We start from the raw sequence: 27,798 nt of genomic DNA on the forward strand, positions 1-27,798 counted from the left end.
AGATAATAGGAGGGGAAAGGGCACATCATTAAAATAGAAAATGTACTGTTGCACAATATCTCAGCATTACATACAGTTTAAAAGATCACAATACCAGAGAAATATCAGTAATCTGGGCAAATGCACATGTTACACTAAACTGGATTTAAGGAGGGGAAATAGTACTTATTTTGATATGTTATGGGTAGTTTTCTCTGAGCATGTATGCAATGTTATTTTTGTTATATAATTATCCATTCAATGAGAATCCCAAGATCTCCCATGGAAAAAAAATCACAGAATTTAGCGAGAGATCCATCTTGTATGCTAGTGAACATTTGTGAACCATCATGATGTCGTTCATTTTTTTGAAAATCATATTTAAGGAAGGGGGATCAACTTGTTTCCAACTGTTTGTTGTGGTACGTCTAGTGGCTGAAACAAGGGGCCATTAAAACTTAGAACTTCTAATGATTCCTGCAATCTTTAAGAGCAAATGGATTGTCTTGGCTATTGATTCCAGCCAATTCTTTAATGATGAGAAAGATCTGGGACCAGATCCTGGAGATCTTGGGACAGAACCACCAAATGAGAGTTATCAGCCCTCCACAACCTCTCCAGCAACGACTGGAAGAAATGTATGAAGATTCACAAGGACCAAATACAAACGGAAAATAATCATATACCCATTTTCCTTAAGGTCTATGCAGATCAAAATATTGAAAGTATTGTAAGAGATGGCTTCTCAATCCTACATTGATAATTCTGAACCCAGTTCATCATGTAAGAGAGTTTAACACCTGAAGTACACTCCTGGCATATGGCGATACTACCTTACACAAGAGTAACTCCGACACATTTGTTGAAATTGTGTATCCCTGGGAAGCTTCCAATCAGGAAGACGTTGTTGTTGCACAAAATGTCTTAATTGGAAGAATTTATACAATACTGAATTAACAAGACCAAACTTTCTTTAAGTTTGGGAAGGAGAGTACATCTATTCAAGTAGAACTAAACAATGTAACAAAAAATGGAGGGAGAGGAAGAGTGGAGGAAAAACAAGGGGGAGTGAAAAAAAACAAAAGGAAAAACGGGGGATATGGGGAACTCTGTAAAACAAACATAAAGGATAAGATAATGAATACAAGGGGGGCAACATTTTGGGGCATAAATCGCCCTTCATGTCATTATCCACAGACCTTTTGAGTCTATGGTAATTCCCTCATGTACCTCTATCCAAAACCTCTCATATAAATCAGGCAAAGATGTTGAGATATGCTCACTACATAAACTGGTTGCATATAATCTAGACAATTTATATCTACAGAATGTATCTGGTGACTCAAAAGCCCCTGAATGTAGTAACTATGCACACAGCGTATGTATGATAAGTAAATAATCCTGTATTCATGGACGGCTACAGGTGACTGCCTGACAGCACTTGGCACAACCACTGAGGATTCATAATGTTCCATTTACTTGCTTTAATAGCTATTTCTTGATCAACCGAATTGTTTTTCTTCATAGCTTAGACCAGCATTGTTGTTTCATACTCACTATTTGCTCAATGCTTTTGCAGTATACTTGGAATTGATATTTGAATTGACTCTTATTCTTTAGTATACAGGATTAATTACATTTGTCCGATTTTCATTTAGCTTGTGTGCTGGGAATATTTGTATATATTTGTGACTTCTTTGGGAGGTCCGAGGTTCCTCCCTGTTCTCTTGCACCACAATATCAGTTAATGTATTGCTTTATTCCTATTCTGTGGAGTGCTACCATACTTTATTCATTTTTACAGTGGCACTACTGCCAAACCAAGAGATTTCATACGTTTCCCAAGAGTTGAAATCCTTCATTTTGGTGAACTAATCCAACCCAATCTTTTGGTTTTCAGTAACCTCTCTCTATGAGAATGACACACAAATTTACCTCTCCTACCCTGACCTCTCCCGTGTCACCAACGATCTAGCCACAATCCCTTCCTGGATGTCCCACCATTGCATGAAGCTAAACATGGCCAAGACATAATTAATAAACTTTATCCCTTCCACGTCAGCCCTACACCCAAACTCTCCCTCATGGTCAATAATACGATGTTCTCATTATCATACCAAACCCTCTGCCTAGAGGTCATCCGACTCCGCTCTCTCCTTCACGCTCTCACCAAGTCCTGCCACCTCTACATCTGAAATATTGCTAAGATATGCCCTTTTCGCACTCATGATGCTACTAAAATCCTAGTTCACTCCCTTATTGAAAAACGGCAACAATAGCTGCCTAATTCAAGGATCTAGTGTGCAAAAAACATCCATTAATATATTATGTATAATAGGATGTAATGAGATAGAGAAAAATTATGATACTCTTCCTTAATTGTGGATCCGAGTTTTTGTGTATAAATACAATTTCAATTAAAGCAAAGTCATCAGTGCTCCTATATGCAGAATATGCTGTATAATGAATGCAGTGGTGAAGTCAGAACTACCCATATGAATGGGAACTCAGACCCCCTTGAACTCCTAACAGTATATGTCCCTGGAGGTAGACTAGCAAAGATGATGTCCATGAAGGTAATAGAATGTCTAAATTACTCACGACCTCCTGGGAGCACGCAACCCAAACTGCAAGCTCTCAGCCCAGTAGCGATGCAGGAAGTGGTATCCAAAAGGGGGAGTTATCAGGTGATGCACTGCGTTCTAAAATGGGGGGGGGGGGGGGAGAAAAAAACTGATGGATGCTGGATCGCTTATAAAAAAAAATCACTTAATTGAATAACTACTGCAGCATGAAACAAAACAGGAATCCTGAGAAGAACCTCTGATTCATTTTGCGCATGCGTGCGACATGTGCAAAACACATCAGGTTCTTCTCAGGATTCCTGTTTTGTTTCATGTTGCAGTAGTTCTTCAATCAAGTGATTTTTTAGCGATCCAGTACTTGTCAGTTTTTTCCATTTTGGAACACAGTGCATCGCCTCATCACTCCCCCTTGGGATACCACTTCACTCCCTTATATATTATCCCACCAGGACCAATGCAACTACCTCCTAGTTGACATTCCTGGTGTCCACATGTCCCAACTTCAACCCATCCACTACTGCCAGATTCTACCTCACTTACTACTCCACTATGCAAAATCACTAACACCGATTTCCCATATCCTCTAGAATTAAATTTAAATCCCAAGTTCTGACATATAAAGCTTATAATGACGTTTCTCCTCCCCTTACATCTTAGCTCTTATCCCCACATACATCCCCTTGATATCCACCCCTCCTACTGCCTTATTACCTCCTCTCACTCCCACCTACAGAGATTTCTCCTGTGCTGCCACATCTCTGAAATTCCGCACCACGTACCACTAGACTTTCCCCCAGCTTTCAGACATTCAAAAACTCGTTGCCTAAAACTTCTCAATTTGAGAGAGAGACCAAGGGTCTCTGAGTGTTCGGAATATCAGCGATGAGGCTTATTTTGTATTCTGACTTGCCTAAACTAATTCTCAAGACATCTAGATTCCTTCTAATCCGTGCAGCTATGGGCTATACTGCCAATATAAAGATCAGAAATGAAAGGAGTTATTGCTATTGGGTCCCGTTGGACAGAGGAAAAAAGGTCAGGCAGAATTAACTGCATTAACTCTTACCAAAGGTTAAGGTAGAAATTGCTTTCGGAATGTTTCCCTTGAAACCAATTGCTCAAAAGTTTGAAACAGATACCTAGTTAAACCTATCAAAAGTCTTCTCTGCACCTAGGGAGAGAAGGACAAAGTGAATCTGGTTAGTTCTTATGTAATGCATCACATCTATATTTTTCCTCGTGTTATCTGCTTCTTGCATCGTATTCATTTCAAACAGGTTATAGGTCAGAACATGATCTTTAATCTATGTAGTTTTATTGTTATTTACCTTTTTCCTAAATTTGTTGGCTAAAAGCCTATTTGTTACCCTTACATGTGGAGCTTTTATTCAATGATTCAAGTCTAAGGAATTAGTTATGTAGATTCTCCAGTTTTTCTTGTTAAGAAAAGATGCCAAGCTAATAATATGGCCCCTCATAAGATTTTTGAGCTTCCCAGAAAGTAAATGCACCAACTTAATTTGATTTAATGGAAATGCCTTTCAAATCTTTAGCTATATGATCTACGTTAATCAGGGAATTCCATAAAGGTCCTTTAATATTATGATATATTATCAGAGCATGAGACGACCGTGAAATGAAACCAATATTCGCAGACTTTACTGAGGAGGCTAATCTACGGTCTTAAAAATGTCATCAATCCTGGAATAAACAGCGTGGGGAGGAGGGACCAAATAAAAAGTATAATCTCTTACATTCCTATGGACACTTCTCCCGGCATCCACTACGGACAGGTCCTTTATGATCTTTTCAAAATTCCTACATACTCCCCTTTCGGATTTAGAATTTTTTTGTTTGGGACAAAGGGATTTGTCAATGTTTGGATTCAAACATTTGTGAATGTTGCCTCTGTGAACCACCGTTTAAACGTTAAACATCATTTTGTGAGGAAAGCAATTTGGTTAGTGTTGGGTCAATATAAGCAATTGTGTAAATAGTCTCTCTGATGGAGCAGATCAAGATTATATATCTGCAGTCCTTATCTGTGCTACAAACCAAATATATGAATGACAGATTTTTATTGATCGAGGTTGCAACTCCTCTTTTTAACCATTGAAGAGGATAAAGCAATGAGGGAATTTCTTACAAAATGTTTGTGATTTGTCTCTGAACACGAGTTTCGTGCAAGCATATTACATCACCACGATATGTCCCAAATTACATCCGAGAAAGCCTTCTTTTATCCATTGAATTAAAACATTTAACATTCTGAGAAATAATTTTAAGCATTTTTGACTTATTAATATGCGAAAGATATGAGATACATAGGTACACAGCAATTTTGTGCATTTAACCTGGAAAATCAAGTGCAACATGTCTCTTGTACCGCGTAGCACAAGCGGAAATGAAAAACAAAATCTAGGAAAACAACGTTCCAGGTGAATTTACTGGTATTACTACAAAGCAACCAAGTGAATGAAGAATAAATTACGGGACATAGTGAACCAAGATTAAGGCCTCGATTAAACCAAGTCCTGCAAGGCATCAGCGCAATCCTGATGTCACCCTGTGCTTCCGCGGAGCGGCATCTTGATTATACCAGGGACACAGGTGAGAAGAGTAGCTGAGAATTGGAGGCGTGGCTGTGAGCGGTACGCCCTCATGGACAACCACTCATGTGACGTGACAGTCGCCGCCCAATAACAAAATCCTCTGTCTCCTCACCAGTCGTCCACCCTGCAGCCCCAGGCGGCACACACTCCAGTACTGGTATGTTACCTTTAATTGGATTTATGCATTTTGTTTTTGAGCCGTGAGACGCTGCCGACATTTTTCGGTATAATCACTGCCTAAAATGCTAGGCAGTGGCCAAACCAGGACGGGAAAAGAAATAGCAATCACAACAGACAACAATGGAAAGATATAACAGCTATACTGCATATAAAACATATCGGTAACTATAAATCCTCAATCAGCAACTTGAGGTCTAAGAACATTATCCATTTTTTACAGGTATATTTTTGCTACTGTTAATGGATGTTTCGCTATATATCCCCTACCCCCCACCATATACACATCTGGTGAAAATCCCCAAATCTGCCTTCTGTGATAACCCCCAGAGGATTGACGTGTTAGCGTGAAATAGTCCACTACTCAAGCAGCTAATTCTGATCTGTGGTCTGTTTCTCTAGGTGTAATGCGGTTCCACTTCACCTGAGATCCCTGCGGTTTAGAAGATGGTCTGATCGATGCACCGGATTTCAGGAGAACCCCATGTGAAAAGCGCACCGCACCCGTCCTTTGCATTCCGGATAGTGGTCTGCACTCTGTTCTTTGTGACCACTAGGCTGAAGGGGATTCCCCATCTGCACATAATGTGGTGTTCTCTCCGAATTTCTGTAACTTTTTTCAGGCTTCTTCTTTTAGCCAAGGTCACAGGGAAGAGATCAGGAAAAACCATCAGACCTCTATACGCTTCAGGTAAATCTGATTGGACACCAATAGCATAGGATTTTTCTTTTGTTTTGAACGCATGCGCACGTACCATAGAGTTTCCATGAGATTCTCTCTACTTGTACCTTTGAAGCACGGCACTCGGTGGGGGCTCTGCATAAAGAAGTTCTCCTATGCAGCAGCGACTGGAAAAATCTCTACAGGAACATTTACAGGTCCGCATGAACAGAGTCTTCTGGTATATTCTGAATAAGGAGGTTATTGTGGGGTGAACGGTTCTACAAGTTCCCCTGCTTATCTTGCGATATATCTGCATGTCTTCAGTTCGTTTTTGTTTCGGCCTCATCTTTGAACGCTACCCAAATCGATTTTGTAGGTTAGGTGAAGGATTTTGTCCCCGAGGCACTGAAATACACTATAATGCTGTACTGCTTGAGCAGAGCTCTCGCTGTAAGCAGCCATCTTGCTTATGCACCGTGATGCCCCTTTTAAGGGCTTTTAATGTATTAAGCTTTCTTGGGTTGCTATAGCAATCATTGAGTAAGCCAACCAACTTGCACTAATAAAATAGTCAGCCATATTGGAAAGCAGGATCTTCGAAAGATCACGAAGACAAATCGATAAGCAGTTTAGATAATAGGAACTGCTACATTTATTAAAACAAAAACAAGAAAAACGTGCAAGAGAAAATGTGGTTTCTTTGGAAATTAAAGCAGCAACAGCTGGATAGGGGTGTAAATATGATAAAAATGAAGACCATGACTTTACCAAAATCGATTTGAAAGTGTTTATTTTGTCAATAGGAATTACACATTTAATATAAAAGATTATCCAAAGTTTCAATTAACCAGGTTTAGACATTTAAAAATAACACTGCCACAAGTTCGTATTTAGATACTTGGGGGGGTTGCACCATTAAAGCAATATCCTAAAGTACGTGTATTTATATATAAAAAAAAAATTTAAATTAGTTCTGTACTATGAGAAAATACTTGTAGCATTTAAAAATGTTTTTTAAAAAATGATTTAAAGACATTTTTAATGTTTCTAATATAGCAAAAGATGAGAAATAAATCTCCGTATGGTGCTTCTAATTCCCAGGATGATCCAATGTTGGCTTTGATAAAGCGCTATTCAGCGCGAAATGCATTAGAGGACCCTTTTTATGTAGCTTTTGCTACCATGCATCTCTATTAAAGCATTTTTAATTTTCTTCAAACTGCCTCCAGCCCTACTTTTTTCAGCTGTACTCCTCCACTTCTTCATGCATATTTGTTTCTAATATAGGAAGCATTTCCAAAGAGACAGCCCCATCCCCCTTCTGCCAGGCTCTGGCTGTTGAGACCCGCTCTCTCTCAAGCAATGCGCTAAATGTATCTAGTAACTGCCCAGTCAATCATATTCCAGGACTACATTGTCCACAATGCTATGCAAGAATTGGATCGATCTGCAGCTTAATCAATTGTCAGTGTGCAGATTGTATTTATGCACCTATTGAATGGGGGGGGAAATATTAAAAAAAAAAACAGCTTGAACTGCAGCTTTAAAATGTTATGAGGCACTTGTATGAAACTCAGCAGATATCTGTGGTGTTTAACTGGACTGAACAGGGGAATCGCAGCTCATTTCCTTTACCCGTTCCTACATTAGTAAGCATTAGGGTTAAGTTACAGCTCCATGCTTTGAATAGCAATGTAGACTTTATTTGTTCTATGCATTAAAAAAAAAAAAAAATTGGGGGGGGGGGGGAGGGGGGGGTTTAAACACTTATATAAATAGCTTCCTGGCAAAAATGTGGCTTCACTAATCAAATGCAAGTCTTGGCACATTCTAAATAGAATATACTCAACCAAAATGTTAACAAAGCCTTCAAAAAAAAATACAAGTGAAAAACCATAACTATGGTGACTTAGGCCAAAGACCATTTCAACCACTAGCCATGGAATTCATAGGGGACCAGTAGATGGAGATTGTGGATACAGGAAGGACATACAATTAGCAATGAATAACCTCAAGTGTTCAGAAAGTGTGAACTCTTAAGAATAAGTATGAAACGCTGTTCTTTAGCATTGTGAAATATGAGAACAGAAGAAGAGCCACGTGGTTGTGAAGTCTGTAAATTTCAGGCAGAAACTACTGACTGAACTTCTGAACAGAAACACCAAGGTTCCATTAACTCCAGCCCAACCCAGAAGCTGTGTGCATAAGGCATATTTACAGCTGTCATATTTATCATTGGCATGGCTTTCCAGGGCTCTCCGTTTACATACAAAAGAGAAATGCACAGAAAAAAAGTTGCCTCGTCAGTAAACAGTAAATCATTCTACATTTCAAACATCAAAAGGATTTTGACCCAACACCAAATATAATGTTGAACGTAAAATGTAGGTTTCATACTGTGATGTGACACACACACACACACACACACACACACACACACACACACACACACACACACACACACACACACACACACACACACACACACACACACACACACACACACACACACACACACACACACACACACTTTCTTGCTGTAGCTTGACCAGAGAAGAATATGGAGAAGAGGAAGTATCTCATACTTGCATTAGTAGTGGTTCATAGATTTCCTTAAACTACCCCCTTCTGTTTTTAGCATTATTAGGCCGAGGACCCGCTGCGGGCGGCCGCGCGCGGGCCACCAGCCCCTTACCTCATGTCTGGCTGTCCCCCCTGCCTCCTTCCGACGAGGCTCACTATGCGCTGTGACGCTTCAGCCGCCAGGGGATGCAAGAGGATTGCGATCCCGAGTGGTGACACATGACGTGGTGCGCTGGTGAGCCTATTAGCGCCGGGGGCTGGAACTGTCAGAGCTTCCTCCACCTCCAAAAAGGTAGGGGGGGGAGAGGGGAAGTGTGTATGTGTATTGTGAGTATTGGACCGACCAGGGGGGGAGGGGGGGGTGACCAACTGCGCGGGGGGGGGAGCAGCACGGAGAGTGAGCTGCAGAGGGCATGTGTGTGGGCTCGCTGCACCTTATTGCAGCCCGGGAGACCCCCGCTGCAGCCCTCCGCTCAAACCACGCTCGCTCCCGCACACTACGGACCGTAGGTAACGGTCATGTGCCTCCCCACGCCCCGCCTGCATGCAGTGCGGGCGCACTGAGTGAGGCAGCGGGGCCTCAGCCTTGTAGGTGCATTTAAGCTTCCTTGACAAAAATGAATAAATAAATAAACTTTGTAATTTGAGGATTTTGTTAACTACTGATCATACTATAAATTAAGGCAGCATAGCAAGTGTGGTTGTGAAGCAAACTCACAACACTACTGCAAACAATGGGAAGATCTTTTTAATGGTGGTGGTACAGAACATGGATAGTAACTGCTGGTTTAAAGGAAGAGTTTCTTTGAATGCATTTGCATTGCAAGCCCACCAGAAAAAAGTTCAAAATTAAAGGAAGTGATACTACTGTACATGCAAAAATGAAACACTAATAAAACGTCTTGTGCAGCTTTTGTTGACAATCAACTTTAGGAAAAGGCAATAAAATGCAAGCAAAAACCAGTCACTGATGTTAAGGAAATGTTCATCTTAACTTTCATTACCGTTAATATTTACTCAACAGCTACTGTGCCATGTCTGAGCCCTTTCTTCCCACAATCAAAAAACAAAACCACCAAGATTAATTGAGCTAGATTTGTTTTCAGGCCATGGCCCGGATCTATTTTTTTTATTTTTACTTTGCAAAAAACACAGTATAAAAAGGCTTGTCAAAGTCAATCAGCATCCCATTCTAGGACAAGCCTGTTAATTTCATGCAGTATAATCCAGGAACTGCCGAATGCAGAAGTCCACATTGAATTATACCAAACAATCATAAGTTAGCTTCTTGTACAGTAGCTCGCTCCCATTAAAGAGTAAGGATTGCAAGTCATGCTGGGAAAAACATCTCCACTAAGGTGTTTCAATAACCGACAAGAAGAAATGTCACAAAGCATCAAAATCAATTTTAATGGATTGTCACAATCGTGGAACAAAGATGCAGAAAGTAAAGGCTGCCTTGGTAAATATTTGAAACTGAACATCTGAAAGTGAATGGGGCCCTGGGCGATGCTAAAACTTCTGCCTCCTCTGTTTCAAAGCAAACATCTGGTTTGGAGCTGGCTGTCCCAGCTTCAAGTGAGGGAGGATGATTATGGCCTGGAATACAGGGGGAAATGACTGCTCCAAATCAGACATGAGAGCTCAAACAGCTCTCCCCCTGAGGAATCAATCCACCTACTGGATAAGGAGGCGAGAGAAGGGGGATCGGGAGATCTAGAAGGGTGCAAGAAAGGTATAAAACAGAATGGACAAGTGATTACGTCTGTGTGTCTGTCACGGTCATTGGGTGTGGAATTTTATTTTTACATTTCCCCAAAATTGTTATTAACCATCACATAATGATGGGCATTTTGAGCAGGTATCAAATGTTTTTTTGTTTTTTTTACAGGGTTCAATGAAAAATGAATATTCTGCAGAATGTCTAAAATGTTATTGCAAAATATAAAATGAAATACAGATTATTGAAAAACTATTTGAAGAAGCTCCCCTCAAAATGTTGGCGTTCCCCCGAGTGGATTATGTTGTAATAGGGGCATAAGTAGAATAGCACTGATGTGGCACAGAAAGTCTCATGCAAGAAAATGGGAGTTTCCATGCAGTAGCACTTAATTGAATAAGCCCCATAGAGATGTAAAAATTGACCATCAATGGCCATCTTTGTGGAGCTTGCAGGTCAGGGTTAAACTGTAAAAATCACTGTTGATGTAGAAAATGGATCATAATGCCAGGAACCTTAGATTTAACATCAACCCAAACATCTATATACTATGATACGTAAGCTCACAGTAAAAAATCCAAAATAGTAGGTCATGGACCCTGTCAAGTGGCTGTGCTTACAAAACAAACTGAAAAAAGGTATTCAGCACTAATGTGGGGTATTACTTGGGTACAAAACTCATACTTTGCAATTTTGGTTAGAAGTGAAAGTTTGTAATGTAGTGTGTCAAACTGTAAATTATATTCACTTGGGACAGTATGCAATGCTGCACATAGAATGTTGCAGAAACAAGAATCCCTACCCCAGAATATTTGCAATGTCGTTTTGGTGCATGATCAAGGGTGCCAAAAACCACAATGAGCAGACAATGGGATTCAACACAGGTTCACCCGTTTTAAAAGCAGTGACCATACTACAGAGCTACTCATTCAGCCGTTTGTGATAAAATAATGCAAACCGCACTCGTTTGCGGGTGACAATTTTGCAATAATTTAATGGGGGATTGCCCTTAAAAGGGGACATAAATGTGCCAGAAAATATACTTACATTTGAAGTTAGTGTTTTAATTTAAAAGTAGCACAAATTAACTTACTGTGCCATTATTATTGCAATGATAATTGGCTCCATCGATAAATATAACGGCTTTATTGTATATTGCATTGTAACAGGGACACTCAATTAACTAGTCTCCACCTGGACTAATGAGAGCTCTGTTAAATGCCTCATGTGAGACACAGGAGAGATTCCTTAGCTCACATTTGGTCTCACATAAAAAGGAGGACTGCAGAGATTTTCCTCAGCACACAGGGTGCTGCAATGAGGAGAGAGTCTTGAAGAACACAGAACTGTGTTGACAGCAAGAATGAGGGGACAAGAATTCTATAGAATTGGAAATAAGAAGCGCAATCTAAATTCAACTATATTGGTGTACATACAGTAGTGCTTTGAGTTGCTAAAAAAAAAAAAACACACACCTTTCTAGATATTGTGTGCATAGATTAATTGTGAAAAAATTAAGCGCAAGAGAGTGTCTTCTTACAGCTTCCTCACAACGCCTTAGGCCTGGGTCCCGCTGCATGCGGCTGCATGCGGCTGCATGCGGCGGCGTGCGCAGCCGCGTCACTTACCAGACCAGAGTTCCTCCTAAGCCAGCCCCAGTCCCTCCTCGCTGCAAGGTTCGCTGCGCACTGTGAAGCGTCAGCCAGCAGGGGATACACGAGGATCGTGATCCCAAGCGGCGACGCGTCACGTGGCCTCGCAGTGAGCCAATGAGGAGGGGAGCTGTCTGGAGCTACGGGAGGAAAGTCTGTGCAGCCGTGCATAGCGCTCCCACCCCCCTCCTCTGGTGCCCGTTTCGCATGCTACCCCTGCTCCGGGAGTGAGAGAGTGCGAGAGTATCTTCTCCCCACGTGTGACTGTGTGTCCTTCCCTGTGTGCTGATCCTCCCCCACGTGTGACTGTGTGTGTCCTTCCCTGTGTGCTGATCCTCCCCCACGTGTGACTGTGTGTGTCCTTCCCTGTGTGCTTGTGATGGAACATTACTGGGGCCTCTCTTCCTGGTTGCTTTCTGTCCTTCCCTCTGTGCTATTCGCCCCTGGGACTCCTGGCTTGCTTTAGTTCAGCTCCGGGAGTGAGAGGGACCGACGGGGGGACGCTAAAACCACACCCGCTCCAGCTCCCTACAGACCGCAGGTAGCGGTCAATTGCCTCTCAGCGCGCCGCCTGTCTGTAGTGCAGGCGCGCTGACTGAGGCAGCGGGGCCTTAGCCTTAGGAAGCCGTAAGAAGGTGGTGAAACGCTTAGGGTTTTTTGACCCTCTGAAGATCCCATAGCCGACAACCATCCCTGGTGAGCCACCATACAGCAGAGCGCACAGACACGGAAGTGCCGTCGCCTAGCAGCCATGAGGATGGGAGGATAGGAGGATTAAGGCGTAGAGCGTACAGGCGTAGAGCTCCACACCACAAGAAAAGTTGATCGAAGGATTTCGGGAGATCCAGAGTGGTGCGAGTGTGCCCTTACAGCACTCAATGCTTTAAAGGATTGGGAGAATGTGTGTATCCTTTCTCCATCACCTTTGTTTTTATGTCCATTAAAAATGTATTATGCCATCCTCTCCATACTTCTTTTTTTAAGAGAGGTGGTGCGTTACTTTATTCTTTTTGTTATTTTAGTATTGATGGTTGCACTCTATTGCGCTTAATTTTTCCACAACTAATCTATGCACACAGTTATCTAGAAACTTTTTTTTTAGCAACACAGAGAAGCACTACTGTATATACACCAATATTGTTGAATTTAGATTGCGCTTCTTATTTCCAATTCTATAGAAGTCTTGTCCCCTCATGTCTTGCTGTAAACACAGTCCTGTGTGCTTTAGTGAACACCCTGTGTCGAATCTTCGCCGATAGAGCACAGGAGAATGGATCGATCTGCAATTTAGCTAATTACATATTGTCTGGATTGTATTGATGCACATTAAAAGTAGAAAAAAGTTAAATAGGGAGGGGGGGGGGAAAGGCAGCTTGGACTGCTGCTTTAACCTACAATCCATAGGTATAAACCATATATTTTAAAAAGATGTGCAATTATTTTAAGTTTGTTCTGGAAATGTTTGCACCCTTGTAATCTGACAAATGGGGTAAATTTAAGTTTTATAGCCCTCATCCTAAATAGCTTCCCCTATCGTTACCCAATCGATCATAGTGCAGGAGGTAATTGTATATGTGGCAATGTAGCTTATCCAACATTTATTTATTCCAACCCCATCTATAAGTGTTAGGTTGGATTGGATCTTATACATGACCATCGATTAACATCTTTTTAAGATCGTTCACTATATCCCTGTACTCTTTTCATAGAATATTCAATTTTTGGGTCATCCCATTGAATTTTTGAAGGTGGACTTTGCGAGGTGTCCATATTCCTTCTTGATGGCAGACTTTGTGATATGTCTATATTTTCCGTGTGTGTGTGTGTGTGTGTGTGTGTGTGGTGTGTGTGGTGTGTGTGGTGTGTGTGGTGTGTGTGGTGTGTGTGGTGTGTGTGGTGTGTGTGGTGTGTGTGGTGTGGTGTGTGTGGTGTGTGTGGTGTGGTGTGTGTGGTGTGTGTGGTCTGGTGTGTGTCTGTGTGTGTGTAGGTGTGTGTGTGGTGTGTGTTTGTGTGTGTGTGGTGTGTGTATGTGTGTGGTGTGTGTATGTGGATCTCCATCCATCACTGACATTTCCTTCTGCAATATTTCTGATTAAACCCTGCATGGGTTAATTGTTAAATAGAACCCTTACCAGAAACCTATACGGACTATATAAGTGAAAGCGCTATTTGCCTCTCCAGCGATGTGTGGACTGCAGGTTTTTGGAAACTGAGCAAGGGGTGGGCGTGGTCATGATGTGAGGGGGCGTGTCAAGGAGGTGTCATGCATGAGAACACGCCTTTAGCAAATAATAAAATGCATAATGCCATGCAATTTACGTAAGTATTCTGCCAAAAAAAAAAAAACTAATTTGCATGTCATTTCCCAGAATCCCTTGCTGCAGTGGAAGTGCTGTGTGATAATGGTGAAAGGCCAGGTTGCATGAGCGCCGGGTGTCCTTCAACTTGCGGGCGAGCGCGCGGGGGGGAGGAAGGGGGGGCGCATTGCGGGCTATTGAGCAAGCGTGTGTGCCCGCGCGCTTGCGTGTGTGTGTGTGTGTGTGTGTGTGTGTGTGTGTGTGTGTGTGTGTGTACATGTACATATACAGTGTTCGACAAACCTATACATTTGCTCGCCCCGGGCGAGTGGATTTAACCCCCGGGCGAGCAAATATTGGCCCAAGCAGCACACGTTTGGTACTAGGTGGCGAGTAGATTTTTTTGTGTGGCGAGTAGATTTTTTGGTGATTTGTCAACCACTATATATATATATATATATATATACATACATACATACATACATACATACATACATACATACACACACATACATATACACAGTGGTTGACAAATCACCAAAAAATCTACTCGCCACCTAGTACCAAACGTGTGCTGCTTGGGCCAATAGGAGCTCGCCACGATGTTAAATCCACTCGCCCGGGGCGAGCAAATGTATAGGTTTGTCGAACACTGCATATACATAACCGCGCCGAGCTCAGCGGGGTCTCAGCCTAATAAGACATGCAAGGAGGATGTAGGATATTGCTTGAACTGCTGCTTTAAAGTGCAAGATCCACATTTGAACCCAGTAATAGCCAAGCTATTAGGAGTATTCCGTTTTAAACTGCCTCACTTTCCAAAACAACAAAAAGCAATACACCGATTTCTCGCACGGCAAGTTCCAAAACACATAAGTACTACATGTTTTTCTAAATGCATGCCATTGCCAAAGCCTTTCCATGATACACAATGAAAGAGGTTCGTCAGTAAATCCATAAGAGAAGAGTAATCTGAATTCACTACTAGAGACCAGTTGATCATTATGCCCACGTGTTGTGAGCAGTTTCTACTAAAAAGCACAGGTTCGATTATAAAAGCAGCGCATTTGTGGATGGGTTGTCTTCTAATTTTGTCGTGTTTCAGAGATATGCTTCAATTTATACTGTATGAAATAACTAATGTGAAAGACATCTATAGTATTAACTCAGTAAAATAATTATTACCTGGGCATCTTGCAAATACAAAACAAATCACTGCATCTAAAAATAACCAATCAAATTGTACCCATAAATACATCCTACAAAGACACTTCTAAACCTATAAAATCAGTTTAGAACAGGCTAACAACAATTGCAACACGTGTCAAATTCTTAACCAAAAACCAACTGAGCAGTTTGCGCTTTAGAAATCCTTTTTCATTGTTGTTACTAGTACAGATTGCAAATGAAAGAAAATGAAATGTCACCTACCACAGAGAATTTGCACGAATTGCTCCCTTTGCCCTAGAGAAATGTATAATATCCCGTTACTGTACTTTGCAGCCTGCTCAGCACTGGCACTGTAATTAGATGACTGTGACTAGTCAAAGCAAAGCCAGTGGAGGCTGAATAGAAAGCTTAACGAACAAGGCAGACCCCACCCAAGCCCTGACACTGCTGGAATGGGAGTCAGAGGAAGAGAACATATACAGGGGAAGGGGGGGAAGAAGAGAGAAACTGCCTTTTCATCCAATATCTCTCTCACTGGGACTACATGCAACAATGAACATGGGTCAAAAAGAGTATGTGACTTCCCTGAGAGGAGTGCAGGGAATCAAGAGATAAACAGTTTAAGTTAAAGGGAGAGACCTTGGAGAAGGGAAAAACCACCTGACATTATGGAAGATGAAGCTTTTATGTTCAGCTATTAAAAGAAAAAATTATAGATCAACCCCACAACATGTTTTGGCATTTCTAAGTGGCAAGAATGCAAATAAAGTTTGGCAATTCTGCAGCTGGATACAACTCTGTATAACAGGTACTGCATTATGGAGCTAGGACAGCACTGCTATACTACAAGTCGCAATAAAATACTCGCCTGAAAAACTAAAATATATGAAAGATTGCGTTTTTATTTTAATCGCTAAAATTACTTTCATGACTAATAGGATTGTCTTAAACAGATTTTTTTTTTTTTTTTTTAATTTGTGTGGCGGGAGATGAAGTTAAAGCTTTTATTGGCTACTGGAGCAAAATTAAGCCAGGCATCTACAGCCCAGGACATATTAAAACGAGAGGTGACTCTCAATGTATTACTTCCTGGTAAAATATTTTATAAATAAATAAATACTGTATAATCTCCCAGACAGATCATTTTTGTTCAGATTTAAAACTACATTAACAAATGGGGAGTTTCCGGAGCTCTGACTACAATGGTTTATGATTTGCTATAGGAAAATTCCAAATTAAAAATAAAATAAAGAAGTATATTTATATCATCTTGAGCAGCACATATTGTCGCTAAAAGGCCCACAAGTCATACTTTGTAGACTGAGGGAACACAGTATGTACTGCTTATTTTTAGCAGTCCAAAGGTCAAACAAACAAATCATTTTACAGCCATTCTTAGGGCCGTTCTATACGGCCGGGGCGTGCTACGCCGTGCGCGCGCGGCAGTTATAGATGGCTGAGGTCAGCCAGCCCTTCTATACAAGGGCCGCGCGCGCGCACAGCAAGGAGCAGGGAGACGACGGAGAGCGGCGAAGACGGGGAAAAGAAGATTTTCCGCCGCTACCGGCGATCAAATGTATGTATGTGGTTGTGTATGTATGCATGGATGTGTGTTTGTATGGATGTGTTTGTGTATATGTGTCAATGATTGCACAAATAAAATAACAAATATATATTAAACTTTTTTCTTTAAAAAAAAATCTTGTGACTTTCCACACACACACACACACACACACACACACACACACACACACACACACACACACACACACACACACACACACACACACACACACACACACACACACACACACACACACACACACACACACACACACACACACACCCACCCACCCACCAGGGAAAAGCATGCGGCACGTGCACACGCCTTCGCATAGGCACGCACGGCCGCATGCAGTATAGAACAGGCCTTATGATGCAGTATGACAGCAAAAATGTAAAAGCAGCAGCCAAAATGGCAACCATCAGCATATGAAGAGTATAAAAATATATATATTATTTATTTTGGAACATTAGACTCTTCATTTACAGATTTGCTGTTAGGAATCATGTGCCCAACACTATCACATACTAGAATCCCTGCAAACATGTCAGAGACGAAATTAAGGTCAGATATATATATTTTTTTTTTCTTTTATCCATCCTTGGTGCTCACGCCACCACCACTGTTTGCAGAAAACAGGACAGGAATGATTTACATAGAGGGGAAAACTTTCTTGTGTCTGAACCTTATTTGAAGAAAATTGTTTTTGTCATGCATCTTTTGCACCATTTCTGACCGGGAGGGGGCACATCCAGGGAAAGGTTATTGTAATCTACACACATACTGTATTAAGGGGACACACAGATAAACAAATGGGGGTGTATTTAATCATAACTCAAATACATAAACATGATACAGTTGTGCACTTAAAGAACATAGTTTGCATTAATATCTGAAACAGGACTACAGATGCTCACAGAACACAGAGTCCGGTTATGAAATCCAACTTATTTCAGAAATAAATTTGTACTGTAAGTACTGAGAGTTCTTTGCTAAATAGAATTCTCATTTCTCTACAATATGAAACAGTTGCATTGTAAATAGAAAGTGGGGTCAGCAGAAAACGCAGAAGAGCCTTACTTCATAGTTACTGGATTCTTTCAATGAAAGGCTCAATGAGACAAGTCCGGTTTATTGCTCTTAGGCTGAGGTTATACTAGGCACGCGATGGAGCGTGAGGCGATTTGTGGCCTAGGGGGAAAAGTGTCAGTGACATCATGGAGCTGGTTCGCCCTCATTGGCTGAACCGCTCACGTGACCTGGCCATCTCGCGACAAAATCAAATTATTTTGTCTGGTCTGCGTGTGCTCGCTCTATGGCCTTCCTCAGAGGCACGGCCTTTTGGTCGTGCGAAGTATGGACGTGGCCTTAAGTGTTCCACATCCTTTGCATCACTTCTCTAGAATACAGCCCAGGTTTCAAGGTGAAGCACCACTTTGCAACTTGTTCTGTAAGTCACTGCTCACTTGGAAAGTACTTTAAGAAATTATGTTAGTGGTCATTCTTAAAGCACATGCACAAAAAAAATATTCTACATCAATATTTCTCTAGAATGGCAAACTACTACAGCCTTTCGCAGCAAACTATATCATCAGGACACAACAAGGTTGCCTGTTACAAAAATAAAATCAAATAAATAACATCCCTTGGATCAAGTTAAAGGGGCAAACCAAGCCTTCCCTTCATTTGTGTAGTACAGGATTAAAGCAGGTGTTCTCAGGGGCTGAATCCCATTCATTTCAGCTCCAGGGACACCCTGCTTTTAGAGATACTGTACTTGCCTCCAAAGGGAGTGTCAATTGCTGCAGTTTGCTGCTGCACGGAATCAGATCTGTGCTCACACTTGTGCCTACGCCACTTGAAAGTGGTTTAATTTAAACGCAAACCAGGTGTGAACGGATGTCAGAGCACAAAACGAAGAATCTGATCTAGACAAATTCAAAATTAAGGGTGTTGGCTGTAGATACACAACTAGTGTACAATGATCAAAGGTAAAAACAAACGAAAGATTTTAATTTCAAGTTGTAGCTCCCCTCATCCCCAGACGCTGCACCGGATGAAGTCACGGCTTCCTATTGGCCTGCAGGGACTGGGAGCTTAGAAAAGCAGCCATAATGTGAACCCTGGAGTGGCTACCGGCACCCACTATAGTAGGTAAGCAACTCTGGAAACACCCCCCCCCCCCTCCACGAGCTGAAATCAATAGGGTTCAGCTCTGTAGAACCCCTGCTTCAATTCTGTACTATAAAAATTGAAGGGGGGGGGGGGGGGGAATGGCTTTGATTGCCCCTTTAAATAGTATTGTTAAAGCATTGTTAAAGTTCGGCACATTGAAAAGGCCATTAAAATAGAAATAGAAACAGGACTTAAGAAATGCTTCTGAGCTGAATGAAATCTTTATCCACGATGCAATGTACAGGCATACCCTGCTTTAAGGACACTCACTTTAAGTACACTCGCGAGTAAGTACATGTCGCCCAATAGGCAAACAGCAGCTCACGCATGCGCCTGTCAGCACGTCCTGAACAGCAATACCGGCTCCCTATCTGTACCGAAGCTGAGCGCAAGCGGGGAGACTATAGAGCCTGTTACAAATGCGTTATTTACATCAGTTATGCACGTATATGACGATTGCAGTACAGTACATGCATCAATAAGTGGAAAAAAGGTAGTGATTCACTTTAAGTACATTTTCGCTTTACATACATGCTCCGGTCCCATTGCGTACAGTACGTTAATGCGGGGTATGCCTGTAAAGAAGAAAGTCACAGGGTCTTTGTGAGGAGACACATAGCTTAGTTTGGAAATTAACTTTGACATGGTGCTATGGATACAATTCTGTCATGACCAACTGATTTCGTGTGTTGACAGAAAAGCATTTCAGTCATAACTATTAAATTCAGCAACTGAAAAGGAACTACTGAGTCATACTGAGCCACTAATTGAGCCAGCTGTGCTGAAGTAGGGATATCCTGAAAACCTGGCCTGTTTGCGGCCCTCGAGGACTGGAGTTGTGCAGGCCTGCTCTAGATCTAATAGGAGTGAAGTGGTAAATAAGCACAAATGAATTATAGACCGTGAATAAAGTGTGATTAAATCTCAAGTCTACATTATTACCTGTTTGGAAATCCTCTCAGGTTTTGTGGATCCAGAATATTCCTTTCATTAGATGTAAGAAATTCTTAATTTTTTTTTTCACTTATAGCACTTTTTGGTACATTTACTTTTTACACGTTTGTTTTGTTTGTGCTTGCGCCCTAATTAGTTGTATTTTTCTTCAATCCAATCAAACACTTGAACCATAAATTCTATAAACTAGAGCTGTAAAAGCAGTGGAGAATACGGAGGTGGAGACTAGTAACGTCTTACTCTTGTGGAGACTAAAGTATAGTCACACAAAGCAAAAGGTAAAGTAGAGATTTAACTTAAAGTTGTATCCACTCATGGGGCAGAATTAAGATAAAAGTGAGCTGTGGCTGCAGTCCCCTCAATAAAACTGCACAATCCATGTTGGGTTATAAAGAGTGGTCCATAACAGTTTCCATTATACTGATGAAAGCTATATGAAAATGAGCTGCATGGTCTCCCAGGCATGTAGCCAGTTGTTTAATAGTGGGACCCGTGAACAGGGACTATGAAGTGGGGGTGAGGGGGATAATCAATCAAGGCAGGAACTTGTTTTGCCATTCAAATTGGTCCCACCCACCTTTTAATTGATATGTTTTTTTTGTTATTAACCACCACAATATATGTTCTAGTTACAGGACAATCGTCACCGCAGCAAGAAGACAGGACTTGCCAGGCCAGATAGGTCAAGGATATAGAAAACAGAGGAAGTTAGGCGCCAACTGTACGGTTAGACTTTTTTAACCATCAATAAGCGATTGGAAGGCTGAAGAGGTCTGCTTTACAGGCAGTCCGGCTCTGCTCAATGTCAATGAAGATGGACGCGGTTGCCAGCATGATGGAGTGGAGTCCACCCTGGCCAGCCAGAAGTCAATTTATGTTCAATAGTTTAATAAAGCTGTGACCCTTTTTATACCCACTGCAACACCGTCTGACTTTTATTCAAACTTTTAAGGGGGCGTTTTCCCTCAGTAGGACCAGAGATTGGAATCCTAAGCCTTTAAGAATGAAACTTCCCAGGGAGACGAATGGTTGAGTAATAAATTACCTGCTACAATACAGAATATGTTGAGTTTGTTACTGATTCCCTCCAAAAAATTCAGAATGATTGTGGAACATTTGGTAAACCAAGCCAGGACAGCTGAACTTTGCCTTCCACACAACATTCGAAATGAAGATCCCATTTCAGAATCTGTTTGAATGGTGCATGTACTTTTACACTAGTTTTAAAACCTGTGGCCCAAAAATGAAAATCTCAAGACATGCTAGTGTCCTTAGTCCACAAGCCAAATGAGGTGGAGATCAGCACAACCTCTTAACCCATCGTGTGTTTTCTGTATACAAAACAATATACTGTACTATTTATAACCATCAGTTATTTAAAGCATTTCAACCAACTGGTTGGTACGCCTCCTTTACACCATGTGAGAGTTTTGACTAAAGAACATCCCTTCGATACATAGGGAGGGAAAAAACACAAACAACAAACATAATCAGAAGGATCTGGAATAGCAACATCAAAAGTTAACAAATTGAGCGTATTCAAGGAAGTGTTTATGTCCCTCCTTACTTTTCAAATAAGTCAAACCTAAGATCAGGCTTCAACACATTCTCCCTTATTTTTTCTGAAAGCATAGTAAAAAAAAAATGTTTTAATATTCTCAAAGTTCTTTAAAGATGCCGTCCAATTTACCTTTTCCAACATGATCAAAAGCAATTTTTAAAAATCAATATCTTCATATATTCAATAAACATTAAAAAAATCTGAGACAAAATGAACCAAATAAGTCAGATTTTATAGCACAATCTTACATAAAACCAAACTGAACAAAAAGCAGTTCTAAATGCTTAATAGGCTTAAAGTAGGCTCGTAAACGGCCTTAAATCTGCCTCATCTCTCCATTATCCCATCCTGTCTTTTTAATCACATAAACTGGAAATGCATAAATCTGATCATTGAATTAAGAGTCTCGAAAATGCAAGAGGTCATTTATAGCCATTCAATTATTCCTTGGAATATGAATGTCACAAGTATTGGCATCATTTCTAGGCGGAGATGGTCTCACTGCTTCAACGTAAGACACTCCACTTGTGGTTGCAACATGGGGCGTCTGGTCGTGACCACTTCAGCAGCACTCAATTGTAGAAAAATAAAAGATGTAAGAGCGCATAGCTGCATTAGATTAATACGCTTAGTTAAAAATCAAAACGCATTTATCAGTGTTCTAGAGGGGTAGTGGGGAAACATGCGGGAGTAGCAACACATGAGAACATTCACATGCCAATTGTCATGATCACGGTAATAGAAAAAAAATTACACTATAACGCAGGGAAAACCAAAAGCGAAAAACAAAACAGTGATCTGTGATTGTAATGGCACCTCCCCGCTGATAAAAGGTAACTCACAAGAAAACTTCTTTAAAGAAGCATATAAAGTGGATCCGCCTCTGGAACAGACCTCTCTCTAGGATTGGGTTTAAGCGTGGGTATAAACCACTAAAAATACCTTCTCCGCAATTATTCCCTAGTTCAGGTATGTTTCTGTGGCAGGTGTGGTGAATTAAAAGATAGGGAGCAGGAAGAGTATGATACAATTTAATCGCTGGTAGAGAGAGATCAAATACGCACAGTGCACTTAAAATAGTATAAAAGTTCAAACGCAATGCGAGTACACCAGACTCACAAAGAAGCTGTGTGGATTTCATTGCCGTAGCGCTTGGCCCTGTTTACTTCCGTATCACGTGATCCTGTAGTCTTGTCTTGCCGTACTGGTCTCAGTCTCAGCTCAACTGACTGTGTTTCCTCCTTGCGCGTCTCCTACTCAACATGTTTCGCTTTCGCTTCGTCAGGACTGATACGCTGCTTTTCGCTGTCCCTTAAATACTGTATATTAGAGCTATTAAACCCCAACTATTACATCTTCCGACCTAACCTCCTCTGCTTTATTTCCCCCAGATAATTTTCTGAAGACCACCTCTTAAAGAGAAAACATTCTTGCATCAGTGCCATTCACAGTGGCTTAGTACATTTGAATTGTTCCTTGAACTCCATGTCCTGCTTCAAAACAGGAATTTACAGGCATACCCCACATTAACGTTCGCAATGGGACATGTATTGCATGCATGTAAAGTGAAAATGTACTTAAAGTGAAGCACTACCTTTTCCCCACTTATCGATGCATGTACTGTACTGCAATCGTCATATACGTGCATAACTGATGTAAATAAAGCATTTGTAAAAGGCTCTATAGTCTCCCCGCTTGCGCACAGCTTCGGTACAGGTATGGAGCCGGTATTGCTGTTCAGGACGTGCTGACAGGCGCATGCTTGAGCTCCCGTTTGCCTTTTGGGCGATATGTCCTTACTCGCGAGTGTACTTAAAGTGAGTGTCCTTAAACCGGGGGTATTCCTGCATTGAACACCAATATACAGCTTGCAGGTATTTTTTTTTTACTTGTTTGAAATCTTTCAACGCCACATATACACATACACATACACATACACATACACATACACATACACATACACATACACATACACACACAGTGGTTGACAAATCACCAAAAAATCTACTCGCCACACAAAAAAAATCTACTCGCCACCTAGTACCAAACGTGTGCTGCTTGGGCCAATATATATATATATTATATAAATATGTAAATACAACTGTATGCTCATCTGCATGTCTTAGGCAGGTCTGCAACCCCGCCTTTCCCCATTATCACCCAGCACACAGCACTTCCACTGCAGCAAGGGATTCTGGGAAATGACATGCAAATGAGCACACAGCGCCACTTTTTGCTTCAAAAACCATTTTTAACATGGTTCCCTATAGGCTTAAGCTTGCTGCATGGTCACAGCTTTGAGCACAGCCAGGGTTAGGTGCATACCCAGAAAACCACCAACAGACAGCTGTTTCGAACCCTTAAAACCATACATTTTAAATCACCTACATTGAAAGGATTAGACATCAATTACCCAACAAAGGTATCATTTTTATTCTATACGTAAATCATTGGTTTTCCGTTTACATTTTTTGCACTTCCCAAGCATATTTTGTGCCACCTTGTCGGTAAATACAAATGCTTTTTTCACACGCTACTCGAAGCTTACTGTTAAAATGGCAATTGTTAAACAGTACACCATTAGTACAAAATCATTTTTCTACAGTCACCAAAAGAATGCGTCTCGCATTCATCCTCTAATTATTCAGCATTGTGCATTGACAAAGTACAATTCACCATTTAATTTATCATCAGTGCAACCAACCGTATTCAGTTCATGAACAGCACGGTCACATGGCAAGGCCACTGGAGACACCAAGTGCTTTGCTGCTCCCATAATAAGCTGCCATCCGAGGCCTGTATCTGCATACATACACGTCAATATCTGTATGGTAAATCTTGAAAAGATTCCTAACCACATGCCAAAAACCCTTACAAATATTACAGCTACATTGATGATCTATTTGTAATATGGACAGAGTGAAGAAAATCTAAAACAATTTCACGAGTTATTCAATTTATTCCATCCATCAATTAAACTCCAAATACATTATTTAGCAAACTTAGTAAACATTCTGGATACAACAGTAACACTGACGCCAACTACAAACAAAGAAACCCACAGACAGATGTAGTTACCTTAACTCAGGCTTCCAAGCAACTCGTACAAAACAAAATCAGACACAGTCAGGCTTCAAGATATCGCCTCATATGCTCTGACACCTCACTATCCTAACTGAATCATTCAAACAGAAGGGATGAAAGCCAAAGACTATTACCAAAACAATCACATCTGCACTAAAAGCCCCACAAAAATACCTGCTCCAATACGAAAAGAAAGAAACAACCACACTCATACCATTAGTGGCCCCATACAACCCTGCCCTAGAGAGCATGAGAAAAATAAATCAAAGATCTGCAATCTTTACTGGCAGAGAAAGAAACATTAAAAGACACCTTCCCCAAACCGCCCATCCTTGTATTTTCCGGGAACCAGAAAGCTTCATAACGGACATTCAGCTCAAGGACATTGAAAATGGCACAAGACCATGCAACAACATACGCTGCAAACTCTGCAAAACATATATGCCAAGATCCCACAGCCAGTCACAAATAACGCACACAATGTTAAAGGATTATATTACTGCACGTGCGGAAATTTTATAGTGCGCTTATAGTGACGGCGACGCTGACGTCATGCTGAAAAAATCTAATTGACTTGACTTCCAGCGATCGCGACCAAGCCGTCGCTCCAAATATAAGCGCATGCGACGGCGGCAATACATTCGTTTTGTTTTGCCAAGAATGCTACATCGGTAAAACCAGCCCAAAAACTTCAAAAACAGAAAGAACCTACATAGTTACACAAGAACACACCATGAAGACGGAAGCTCCATGCATCCCGCCAGAAAAAAAACGATTAAATCCCCTGATCACCACTCCGATTGGACCCATAGGACACCCAGTCAGCCGGGGGAACTAGCGGGATGTCCTCCAACAAAACACAGAATCCGGGGACCCAAGTCTCCCATTTCGGCCGCAAGCAGCACCAGAGAAGAATTTTAAAAAACGAAGATGATGCCGCTGAGCGCACGGGAGCGCGCACCTGCAGTCGACAACAAAGGAGAGAGGCAAGTTGTGGATCTTGCGTGGGGGGATATACCCAATAGAAAGGCTACATTAAGAAATCAGGCAGAGAAGGCCACAGCAGGTGAGAAGGCAGTGGGGGGAGCTGCTCCTGACAGAGCTGACTATGGCAGAGGGAGATACAGCGATTACTAAACAGGACCTCCAGAACATGCTTAAAGAAATGCAAACAAGTTTTCAGTCAGCGCTGGATAGAGCCGTAAAGGAATTTAAAACAGAAGTCTCTTTACTAGCTAAAACAACTACAGAGCATGAAAATAAGATGGACATTTCCCTACAAAACCAGGTAAATACTGACGATTAGGTCCTGCGTCACGATGAGATCAGGCGTGTAATATAGTGCGCTACCATGCGCCAATTATAATTGGCTGTTAGCCAGATGTTCGTATACATGGGGCACGCGCACAGCCGTGAGTGGTGGTGCGGCAGACCAGGGAAAATACAATAAAATTATATTTTCACTCTGCTGCCACGCTGAGAACCAATCACAGGGCGGCCTAACGCTGTCAGAGTCACGCCCCTTGCACCATAGCAACTAAACACGCACACCACGTGCATGCGCAATGCTGGGCGCGCGACCCCACGCACAGTAATGAGTACTATATAAGAACCCCACGAGTTATGAAGGATGGAATGGACGATATGGACAACAGGGAGCAAAGGCAGAATTTACGCACAGGGGTGAGCAAACTTTTTATGCCGAGCCCTCCTTTTAATCTATGAAATTTCTCCGGCCCCCCTGCCTGATGTAATCAAAATCACATGAAAAAAAAGGGCGGGGGGGGGGAACTACACCTTTATTAAACGGTATCCAAATGTAAATACAAATATGTCTAAATACTTACATATTTTAACAGATCGCGCTTGCAAAATTAGGCTGCGTCCACGCTGCCGCTGAGAGCGGTGACATCACCAACTCTCCAAGCATGAGCACAGGGTTTTCTGCATAATTTTGGGGTGGGGGCATGGATCGGGGCCATTTCAGAGTGTGTGTGTGTGTGTGTGTGTGTGTGTGTGTGTGTGTGTGTGTGTGTGTGTGTGTGTGTGTGTGTGTGTGTGTGTGTGTGTGTGTGTCTGTATGTGGGTGTTTTTCTCCCCCTCCCATATGCCTTTTTATTCTCCCTGCTCTTTGGCTTGCTGTCACCAGTGTCATCCACACTCCTACCTACAGTATTATTTTTTCCATTTTCAATGTTGTGTTTTCACTTTTTTTTTTTTTTTAATTATAAGTGTACATTCATAGTATGATTGATATAGTAAGCGGAAGTAAAGGAGCGCAGATCTTAAAATATTATATGTGAAAAAAATGAAACAATATAGTGAAAATAAAGTTTTTAAAACCAATTGTTTGATAATAAATGTAGTCACTTCACTCAGATGGTGTCATTCGTAGCAAGATGTAAGCAGAGAAAGCCAACAATAGTGTAATATTGTAAAGGTATAACAATCTTTATAAACATTTAAAAATGAACACTTACATTGTGTCCTAATAATAAAGACACAAAATGGTTTGGCGTGCACTCAACTCCGTTCGCTGCTGCCTCCTTGTCCGCCGTGTCAGACCTCTCAGACCCGATATGTCACTTTCGGTTGAAAGTGTATTTTGTATTAATATAATGTATTTAGTATTATGATTATTACAGTGTAGTCAGTTTTTTGGGTGAATTTCGGATGTACCCTCATTCATAATTTATCTCATACGAACTAATTTATGCATAATAACTCATTAGCCAATCACTAAGCAAGCATAGGTATAAGTAGCAAGTGTAGCCAACTAGTTGCCATGGCTCCTGACGAAGCTTTACCAGGGAAACGCGTAGAGTCTCATCAGAGGACTCTGGTTTAGCCCCCAGTGCAGGAAGCCTATCACTGTGATCCTCCTTCAATCGGGATTCTCTGCGATCCATGGTGCGTCACCAACCGGAAGTGACGTATCGGGTCTGAGAGGTCCGACACGGCGGACAAGGAGGCAACAGCGAACGGAGTTGAGCGCACGCCAAACCATTTTGTGTGTATTTT

At 41.5% G+C, this 27,798-nt stretch overlaps 1 protein-coding gene across 15 annotated transcripts in view; it reads right to left on the bottom strand.

The window, feature by feature from the left end:
• Positions 1 to 27,798, bottom strand: part of EPB41L2 (erythrocyte membrane protein band 4.1 like 2) — a 220,709-nt gene that overhangs the window by 158,773 nt on the left and 34,138 nt on the right. The window contains exon 2 of one of the 15 annotated variants that reach the window (XM_075597307.1): positions 3,631 to 3,735. The exons of 13 other annotated variants lie outside the window; for them this stretch is intronic. The gene's annotated coding sequence lies outside the window, so the exon portion shown is untranslated. Of the gene's footprint in view, positions 1 to 3,630; positions 3,736 to 15,700; positions 15,857 to 27,798 lie in introns of those variants that run through there. One more of the 15 variants, XM_075597306.1, reaches the window with a different exon arrangement.

The sequence above is a fragment of the Ascaphus truei genome, chromosome 4 (assembly GCF_040206685.1).
Source record: "Ascaphus truei isolate aAscTru1 chromosome 4, aAscTru1.hap1, whole genome shotgun sequence".
NCBI classification, from domain to species: Eukaryota; Metazoa; Chordata; class Amphibia; order Anura; family Ascaphidae; genus Ascaphus; species Ascaphus truei.